The sequence below is a fragment of the Cuculus canorus genome, chromosome 3 (assembly GCF_017976375.1).
Source record: "Cuculus canorus isolate bCucCan1 chromosome 3, bCucCan1.pri, whole genome shotgun sequence".
Classification (NCBI taxonomy): domain Eukaryota; kingdom Metazoa; phylum Chordata; class Aves; order Cuculiformes; family Cuculidae; genus Cuculus; species Cuculus canorus.
The window spans coordinates 100,173,823-100,184,837 of record NC_071403.1 but is presented as its reverse complement, the minus strand read 5'-3'; the positions used below and the strand labels follow the sequence as shown (position 1 = coordinate 100,184,837).

Here is an 11,015-nt window from a genome sequence, read left to right as displayed (position 1 = left end):
TACAAATATTAAGACGGAGAGACAGGCAACTACTCCATGCCTGGTGCCAGTAAAAATTCCCTCTTACAGCCTGCATGTCCCAGGCTTAAACCTGAAGGGTATCTTTACCATCAAGAAATGTCCGTGGTTGCTCTGGACAAGACTGCACATCTCTGACAGCCTGAGCGTCTGGAGCATGCTCTTCAATAGATGTAATACCAGTCTGTATGCCTGCTACCAACAAACTGGGATACCAATTTAACAGATATCAGATGCCTCTTGTCTGAAGATAAAATTCGCCTAGACCTAAAAAGTGACTTAAAGCATCTAGGTGGTTAGAAAGACAGTTTTGAACTAAAAATCTATCATCAATTTTTTATTATTATGTTAATTATTATGTTGATATATGTTAGCTTGGCATGATGCAAGCTTGTGAAGCTGATGCAGAATAAGAGGGTCCCCCAATGCTATTTCCAAAACCCCAGCAGAAGGAGCTTTGCTACTGTCGTGTTACTGTACAAGCAGTATTCCTAACATGGTTTGCATGGCAGCCCACAAGCCTTGCTAGCACTTCAAAACATTATTTGTATGAGAAATGCTAGACTTGGCACTGTGGTGACATAATACACTAATAAACCAAATTCTGTGCTGTGTTAAATAGGAAAGACATTTTATTTTGTGAGGAATTTTTATTTAACTTATTTTTTAAAAAAAGCAGTGACATTATATCATTATAATAAATCATTCTTGGTGCTCATTAATGACTTTGTTATTAATTTCCACCCTTTCTGTTTCTAAATCATGGAAACAAGTTTTGGAGTGCAGTGGGAGGCAGCTGAATATTCTGGCATTCTGCTGTGAATCCAGAGTGTTTTGTTAAACCTTTTGCACTGTTTCCAAAAAAGCTAGAAATACTTTCATGGCAACGTACTACAAGGGGCTGTCTTTTCCTATAAAATCCTAAACACACACGTTTTACTTCCTGATTTTCTCTGTATGTGTCAAAGTTAGACAGGAATTCCATAGCGCTTAGTACTTGCTGGTGTAGAAATGACTGCCAAATCAATGGTTTATACTGGAATATCTCATTATTTATATAACTATGCTACAGTATGGACATTTAATTTAGTTCTCATTCCAAACCCATGACAAGTCACTTTGACACCTTTAAGAAATGTTTCACATATGGTAAGATGCAACATTCGAAACTGTAAAAGGAAAAAAAAAATAGATGACAAATTAATACAGAGATTTTTAAACAATAAAAGGAAATACTTCAACTTTGTAATAATACATCTCAGCCATTTAGTTTTTAATAATTTTGATGATGAATTAACATTTCTGGAGACCAAGAGTGGTACAGTGGGTTTGGGGACTGGCCCTTTTCACTCTCGAAAGACCTAGGGCAAAATCTTGCATGCATTTATTGAAATGTTTTTTAGGATATGAGGACTGAAATCTTTTATGGAGCATTCTAATATGTTGCGGAGCTGCTGCAGATCTGAACATGAGGGAATCCAGGCACCAAGCCCAGGTACTGAGACAGCCAGGTGGGGATTTGCTACTGCACCTGCACTCCCTATGCCTGTCTCATAATGTCTCATAGCCTTTCACTTAATGAATAAAATAGTCCTGTTTATTCCCCAGTCCATGAAAAAAATACCATTTCAGCTAAGATAGATCTCAGACCGCTTGTGTAATGGAGCTGACTAGAAAGCAGCACCAAAACTTGATTTATGGTATAAGCTAGGTATGAAGTGTTTGGTTTCAAAGCTGACAATATATATGGAGCACTTTCTCTATAAAGGGTGAGTTTGAGCCATGAAGTCTGACTTTGGAACAGCAATTGTCTGAGTACTACCAAGATTTGGGGTGCTCAGGCTCAGCATGCTGGGTGGCCCATTTGCCAGGACCTCTCCATAGCAAGGAGCACACACTGGTGCTCCAACATACAAATGACAATGAGGACCAATAGAACTAAGTATAATATTAGTAACACTCAGTTTCTACTGGGTGAAAGACAGCCATGAACCCTTTCCATGCCTGCTTGCTTAGCTTCAAGAGACCTAAGGTACAGGCCTTAAAGGTTAACATGGCCCCAGCGTGCAACCAAAGCACTCAATGACCGGCTGTGTTTTTTGGCTGTGTTATTGCATCAAAGTATTAATGTCTTGCTTTTTAGAGGGCAGCAGACAAGTACTTGTGGGAAATACCCTCAGTTATAGCCAGATGGTTCTCCCAAGGCACACCACCTTGGGACTTCCTCACATTAGGCAAGTGTCTCAGCATTTCCCACTGATATGAAAAGGCACAGACATTATAGAATTCTTGCCCTGGGCCTGCAACAGCCTGTTCTTGCTGTGCAAGATGGAGATGGGCTCCAGGATCCACTGGGTTCTGTGCATGTGCATAAATACATACATGCGTATGTATGTATGTGTGTATGTAATACATACATGTACATAAACGCATACATGTACATATGTATGTATGCATTTATCATATCCTTATCCTTATTTGTCATATACATACATGTAGATATCCATTGATGGATACCATATAGGTATCAAGTAGAATACAGAAGTATTTCCTGTTTAGCTTATAATAAGACAGAAAGAAATTACCAATAAGACTTAAAATACATAAAATGTGGGGGGGGGTTCTAATCTATTTTTTCTTTTTTTTCTACTCATCTGGATCTCCCCTAACTCCTGTGTACTCGCATACACCCCCTTTCCAGCCTGATCCTTGCCTCCCCATTACCACCACAAACTGTTCCCTTGACCCTGAATGCAAAAATCATAGAGTCATAGAATCACCAGGTTGGAAAGGACCCACTGGATCATCGAGTCCAACCATTAATCAAGCGTATCTTCCAAGAGTGTCTAAGAGGGAGGAGGAAAAAGACAACACCTGGATAGTTTTCCCAGGGCTTTTTGTGATTCTCCATTTAAAACACATTCTGTGTCCTTTGGGGGAATGGAAGCCCCACCCGCTCCCGTCCCAAGGCCTCCACTTTGGAGAAGCAGCCACCAACCTAGCAACCTGGGAAGGCTACTGCAGCCCTTCAGGTGACTTTGCATCCGTGAGACCTACTGGAGTACCCAGGGGGTGTCTCCTCAAAGGCCACTGGATTTGCCTAGCCCAGGCCCCAAGTTTTAAGGTAATCTAGAATCTGTAAGTGGGAAGCTGTATTTTTTCCAAGGAGGCTCATGCATATCCCTAGCCAGCTAGTTTGTTATAAGGCTGATATTGTAATGGAGTCCCATGAATGTTCGTGCTAAATGGAAAATGAAAGGGGACTACCTCACATTTAATGAAACAAAACACAAGTGAGTCAGTCTTTAAATCTTTCACCAGATGATTTCTCTCTCATAATGTGCTCTTTTTATCCACTAATTTGACAGTATGTTCTTCTAAATGTAGGTATCTGATCGATGTCCCTGGGTAAATTCATCTGGCTGATGAAACAAAACAGCAATATCTAACGACAATGTCTGGCACAGGTACAAACACAGTCAGTCTCTCCCATTTATCTTGAGATTGCATGCAAAGTCCTCTGAAATAAAAACACACTGCATCTCTTGTATTTGTTTATGTTGAAAGATTCAAATAGTGTAATCCACATTAAGCTTCTACATTTCGCCAGCCAAGACTGACTGAAAAGTGTGTACTTTTAGACCTTAACTGCACTATTCGTTCTTGCTACTAACTCTGTGCAACTGTGTGGGGCTTTGGTTTGGTTTTTTTATACTCTTCCTTTATTGAATTCCTGAAAGCACTTTGCCAAATCATATGTAACGTTTAACTCATGTAACTTTACTTTTCTCCTCTTTCTAAAGTGAAGGCATTAAGTTATGACTTGAAATTAAATCCCGTACATCCACCTTGAACACCGAAGAATAAACCGCAAAACAAAGATCTGAGAAAGTTCATAGTGTTAATTTGAGAAATATTTGGGTTATTGTTAATGTTTCTAAATCAGGTACAGTGTTTCTAGTATTTACAACGAGATCTATGTGCTGGTTTTAGGGAGCACTTAACAGTTAAGTTAACGTCCTACTGTGTTCTTACAAAAAGCACCTTTAGAATGCAGAACATATGTCAGTATTTTTACTTGGTTACTCTATTTTCAACACAAAGACTTCTAGTACTTACTGAGGCGAGTTGTTAAGGCTCTAATCTCTACTTTTCAAGAAGCTACATCATCCACCCCTAGTCTGTCTGTCGTGGTTCTTTCTCCTATGGCCCAACTAAGACAAAAAATCCAGGCGAACTGCTTCTTCTTCATACAGCTTTAAAATCAGTCAAGAGGAGAGGTAAACATGTCCTGATGTTTGTTTTTAGGTTAACATCAGCAGAGATTTTGATGCTATTTAGGAGTGTCTAGCTTATTTTGAACATTTTTTCTTGCTCTCGTGACACCAGAGAGAGCAACATCACAGTCCCATGCAAACATACTGGGGAACGTAGAAACACTGAATTACACACATGTTCCACTTTCTCTGTGTGCTGAATCACCCTTTTTGGGAGCTTCTTTAGAGATCTAATAGGGCAATTTGTCATTCACAGAAAGGAGCACATGGAGTGTAAATGCCATTATGGAATTTATCAAGAGCAGCTTCCATAACCTGCTACACTGTAAAAATGTTCACATTTTAGCATGCCAACAGAGTTTCAGCGTTGATACTTTCAACAAATAGGAAGCACATGGCACATTAGGCGTGTTTCCTCTCAAGTCCACAGTTCAGTTTGAAAGGATACATATGAAGAGAAAATCCAGGCATCGGCTGCCCAGGTTGAAGAGGCAAGGCGTTTTCTTGTGTGACTGAAGTGGGGAGTCACGCAAAGCAAATGGACTTGGCAGCTTTCCTTTGCTCCTTTTTGTTTCTGAAGTTGAACAGCAGTCAGAAGATACCCAGAAAGTAATGTAATCCATCAATGACCATCTGTCCATGAAAAATACACAGTGTCAGAGTGAGGCAAGGGGAGAGGGATTTCATGGCTAAGGTCGTTTAGCCTTTCTCAAATAAGACACCAGATCAGGTAATCATGTTGGTTCTCTGAATTGGAGACAGATAAGGAGAGCACCAACAGCCCACTGAACAGGCACATCATTAGAATGAAATTAATCTGCCCTTGAACTCCAGAGTTCAGAATTGGGTTTGATCTCCTGTAGCTTTGCTTTGGTTTTTTTACACTAGTATCTCAATTCAGACTAATCTATACTTTGACACGTCCAAAAGGGTGAATCTTCTTAATATGAAGTTAATATGTAATTTGGGACCATTTCTGTAAGGAACTCAAACACAGACACAAATGAATAGAGAAAAATGCTTCCCACTGGCTGTCATGGGATTTAGTAGTGGTTGAGCCATTTATTGGGCCATATTATTCTACAGGAAAAAGGGAGTCACCTTTCTGTTGTGAGTCAACACAAATGCTTAGGACTTTGCACATAGAAAGAGATTGCTCTTTTCCCCTGTATTTTCTGTCATAGATTTTAATTTATTTTCTCTGCTAAGCAGATGCTTGATTAATGTAATGCATAGCAATCGGAAGCATTAAGAGAAGTGAAAAAAATCTCCTAGGTCACATATCCACTTCTGTGAAAACAGATATTGCAACATGTATTATTTCCTACTGACTTTCCTTCTTCTTCATTGGCCTTCTTCACTCAGGTTGGTTTTACATTAATTGCATAAAATCATCTGAGTTGTCAGTGAAGATATTACAGAAAACCTAATTAGTGCTTAACATTCTAACAATCATTCAAACAACCAGATGGCATTGAAAGACTTTAACTTGCACATCAATAAAGAACATATTCTGTTTGCTAACTCCAAATGTTCAGGACAGGGTGTGCTTGTCAACTCTACTGCATGTTTCACCATTTGTCAAAGATCTAATGCAGCAGTATTCAGAACTCTTTGTTTCAGCGAAGTTCCTCTTGATGTAATAAGAGGATGCAAAGAAATTTCAGGCTGTATTTACAAAAAGATTAAGTCCATGTATATATGGGTGTATGTGTGTGCATGTGTGCATGCATACATATATGTAATATGTGTACATGTACAACTCATAGAGGCACACATTGCTAAGAAGTTATCTAATTAAATGAAAGTTTTGTAAGAGATGAAGGCTTGAAGTCCTGCAAGTAGCTAACCCGGGTTTCAGCTCTGAGTTTTTATCTGATTTTGACCTGCTGTGGCTCTCTGATTTTAGTATAGCCCCTGGTAATTTACTGAGGATACAAGGTGAACAAGGCGAACACAACCTATCTCCTCAGATATAGATATTTTCTCATTTTAAAAAGAAAACTCAAATCTACATTGGCACTCCTTACCATCTCTGTTATGAATCTAAGCTGTCAATCTAAATGGTCAAATCCAGTCTCTCTGGATTTCTAGCACAGTAAATATTGGACAATCTTACTCAAAAAGTTCCACATAACATGGAAACTTGCTATTTATTATTATTGCTAGATTTCATGGGCTTATTGTAGAGTTTATCATTAAAAGACAGGATTACTTGAATGCTAACTTCTAACGGGAGTTTGGAGGGCAAGGGTTGGCCTTTGAAAGTCAGGTCATGTGGTTCATTTAGTTTTTTGTCCATGAAACAGGAAAGTTCTGCTGATTATTACAGAAATTTACATTCTGCCTTTTGCACACTAATGAAAATGTTTTAGAAGGGAATATTGAGAGTTCGGTACATAATACAGATTTCATAAAACTATAAATTCTTGGCACACTAGTTTGACATATTTAACTTATGTGTGCCTAATCTGTATTTTTACAGGGTTTCTCTATCCAAGAGTTCTGCTAACTATAGATTATTTCCAAATAGAAACACATATATCTGGGTGTTATCGTCTGTGCAAGATTTGATCGGTTGCATACTTTCCCGTGAATTTTCAGATGTTTACAAAAAAAAATCCTACTTCTTGGGGACTATGTAAGGAAATAGTTCAAGTATTGATGTGACATCATATTGTTCAGCAGCAGATTATCAGCCTGCATCACCACAATTACACAGTATCTAGTTGTTTGTTTAACATATGGCAGAAATAATGCCTGCTTCATCAAACTCTACATGTAATGATCAATTTAACATTGCTGCTTCTATAATGCCTTGGAAAAGTTCCCTTTATGCTCAAAACTATTGAGCAAGAATCACATGATGGGTCTCCAGAGATCAAATAAGACTTCTCAAGCAAAGAAAAATTATGTACATCTGCTTTAGTGTTGAAGGTTACATAATATCGACCATATCTCAACACCTTTGTAGTCTTGAGAGACTAGCCTAAAGGAAATACACACCAGGAATGAGATCTTGCACTTCTTTGATGCTTTCAGACTAACAGAGACATAACCAGAGAAATAAATATTTATCTTCTTGTCCCCAAAGAACAGAATATTTTTTTAAAGTAATAATTAATAGTAATGAGACTTCTCTTCCTAAAATGCCTGCCTGATATTGAAGACAAAAGATGTTTACATTGTTCAGGAACAATTCCTCATTGTGAAAGTATTTGTCCCATAATACTGTCAAGATCTGCGCTACCCAAGATGGTCTGCCACTCCAGATGCCCCATGCCTAATTCAAAGATGCCTGAGTGAAGTTCATCAACACTGTCTCAAGGCATGTTCTCTACTACACATCTAGGGTAGGAGGCTAACGAAGGTCTTTCCTGCTCCCTGGACACATGCTACAATGCTAAATACATTGCATGATTAATGAGGCAACTACAAAGCATCTTTAACAAGATGGAAATGGGGTCCATAGATGTTCTCAAAATTCTGTTAGAGATTCATTCAACGCAGAGTTTCATTGCGTGAGGTTGAAACACCCCACCAAATTCCCCAACGTGAGGCAAACTACGAGCCCTCTAATTACCTGAAAGTAGATGACGTGGTTTACATTTATATTGGACACCTCTGTCTTAGAATTGGGCATGGCTTATTGATCAAGTAGGGATTTTCTGAACCTTTTTCAACTGGAAGAAAAAAACACAGATATTGCCTTTGAAAATGAGAGTGTGGAAATAAAAAGTGCTCCTGCTTCCTACCACCTTGTCGATGGCCCCAGGTCACAGAGGATTTTGAGGTGACCACAGGCACTCTCTTTCTCCTTGAACTCTCCCTGGCTGAAACCTGCCACCACGACATAGCCTCGTCATACATTCTGCAGCTGTGGAAAGAAGAGATGTTTTATCTCATCTTATTTTATTCATAGAATCTTAGAATCACCAGGTTGGAAAAGACCTCTTGGAAAAGAGGTTCATCTTCTCCCATCCCTCCAAGAGTCTCCTACCCAGCTGACCACTTCATAACGTGTAAGATCAATGATCATGGCAGTCATCCTGGGCTAGCCTCCAGCAACCTTAGGATCATTTGTGATCTACAACCTGCTCTGAGAAGTTGCTGGAGCTGTATTTGTTTCTTTCATTTTGTAGTCATTTTTCATTCTTTTTGTCCTGATCCTTTAAACTAATGGCCCCATCTCTGTTCTCTGTATTCAAATGTCTTAAAGAACACTCTGGTGGATTAAAAGAAATGTTTTCAGGCATGGCCCTCTCCTTGCTGGATTCATACCACTTACTCACCTCTGCCAACCACAAGTCTGGCATCCAGTTTGGCACTGAGTACTTTTCCTTCCCTTATGTGCATTAAACATGCTCATTACACTACAGTTTCCACATCATAACTCACGTAACTCACCCAATTACACTTCTTTACTTTCTTCTCTTCTTGGAAACTGAAGCTCACTTCTTTATGATGACTGTAAGGCCCAGTGCCCAGACTTGTTCAATGCATGCCAAATGCTGTTGCCAACCTCCTTCCACTTGAAAATAAACATGAACATGTCACCCTCACCCACAATTGTATTTATTTCGGAATGTTGATCAGAAAAAAAAAAAAAAAGGAAGGAAAAAATCCTTATCGTCTCTAAAATTCTTCCTGTGCTTTGTCCAGCTTATCTCATGCTCTATTCCTTTCTCCCATCATCTCTCTTACGTGACTGAAGTGAAGAAGATATCAAGACTCATGGTGTGAATTTTGGGGTTGTCATATGAAGGAACAGGACTTGGACTCGGTGATCCTTGTGAGTCCCTTCCAATTCAGGATATACTATGATTAAGGAAAAGTCTATCAGGTTATATTACTCCATTGTGGTTATCCAACTGTTTAAGAAATGGTTTAAAGAAATAACAGTTTGGTTTTCCCTGAAGTAAAATTAAATGTGTGTTAATTAAAACAAATAGACATACACAAAACCACATAAATATATGTGTCTGTATGTATGTGTGTATATTCACCTGTAAATTTTAAGTACTTTCCTGATTGGTTTCTGTTTGTAGGAGGTAGCAGATATAAAAAAAGAAAAAGACACAATAATCCCATGCTTTGCAACTTGCCGTCACTCAGTGAAATCTTTCTGTCTAGTATCTGGGCTTCCTCTGAAACTTATGGGGAGAATGTAACAACTAAAATCTACTTAAGGACTGATTAAACCCTGTTATAAGAAAGAAGTAGCCATTCTCAAGAAGCTTAGACATTAAAAATCTTCTTGCAAAAATATTTGAACTGTGACTCTGTTACTAAGGGCTGGGAACCTTTCTCTGGCCCTAAGGCTAGGTGGCATTTGTCAGGAGGTCTTTGAGTCCCAACTGGTCCCTCTGTAGTTAAAAAAAAAAAAAAAAAAAAAAAAAAAACCATTATTTCCTGCAGGTTTTTGGTTCTCTGTATCAGAGATAATATAAGAGATGCATTGTAAATTGTTCAAGTAATATTTTAATAGCACGAAATGCAGTAAGGGTGTGGACTTACAGCATGCAAAGGTAGCTGGGACTACAAAAACTTCCAGGATAGTGTTGAAGGACTGGAATGGTGGAGGAAGGAGGAAGACAAATCAGGTGCCACCTAGTGCAGACTGCACCTTGGGAGTGACCCCTGGTGTGTGCAGTACCCCAAGCACTGTCTTAGAGAGATCACAGGCGAGGCATGCTTGGGAGCATGCTAGCAGCCCAACAGGGCACCTGAGTTCATATCTTCTCCTTGCACTGTACAGCAATAGTTTTTGCTGTCATTAGCATCTGCTTCCAGTGGAGAGGCTGTGCCCTTACACACCTTACCACGTACTCATGACTAAGCTGTTGCAGGAAACAGGATATGGGTATGGCACCCCAGTAGCAGATTGTTTCTTAACCGGAAAGGTATAGAATCTTAGTCTTGGCTGCTGAAGTGGCTTAACTGACCGAAACAAATTCAGTGTTCACCGAACTAGCCTTTTCTGCATCTTAAATAAGCAACAAAGTCAATCTCAGTCTAGGAAAGAAAAGAGAAAAAAAAAAAAAGAAGAAAGAAAAAGAAAAAGAAAATGAAAAAGTAGATGAAATAGAAATGGGATACCAGGCTGTTTAAATTACATGGGCTTTTTTCTGTGAAGTAAAAGGTCCACAGTACACTTATGCTGATTCAAGAATCTATAACATAAAGGGAGAAAGCATAAAAGGACAGAGAGAGAATTAAGACAGGAAAAAGGTTGAAACAATCCACAGAGGAAAATACATTCTGAACATTGTTGCAAGTTCAGAAGCAGCAAATTTTTTACTGGAAAGTTGATCAGCTTTAAACTGATGTAAAATATATGAACTATCTAGCTTTCCAGAAAGCTTATCCAGTAGTTTTTATCTGTCTGCGAATCTTCTGAGAGAACTGCAAGATATGACAAACAAATTTGCACTTTTAATTTCTGCAGATAAGGCAATTTATTTATTTGTTACAAAATGTACTGGAAGTTAAAACAAATTTAACGTATTCTGAAATTTTATTATGTTTTTCCTTACAACTAATAATTGATTTGGTTTTAATTGATACTGTCTTTCTCATTTGTTTTGGTTTTTTTTATTCCGGGCAGCAAATTATAGAAATTGCTTTAAAGGAAAAAAGTCCCAAACCAGAATAGATTCTGGTTAAATCATTCAGTGTTGTTTGATACAGTATCTCTGCGTTTATTACTTGCTAAAACTG

At 38.6% G+C, this 11,015-nt stretch overlaps 1 long non-coding RNA gene across 1 annotated transcript; it reads right to left on the bottom strand.

Annotated features, from left to right (window-relative positions):
• Positions 1-672: 672 nt before the first annotated feature.
• Positions 673-8,817, bottom strand: LOC128851866 (uncharacterized). Its single transcript, XR_008449399.1, has 3 exons — positions 8,703-8,817; positions 7,879-7,978; positions 673-4,928 (listed from the first exon to the last, which is right to left on the bottom strand). It is a non-coding gene; the product is annotated as an uncharacterized LOC128851866 (long non-coding RNA).
• Positions 8,818-11,015: the final 2,198 nt, after the last annotated feature.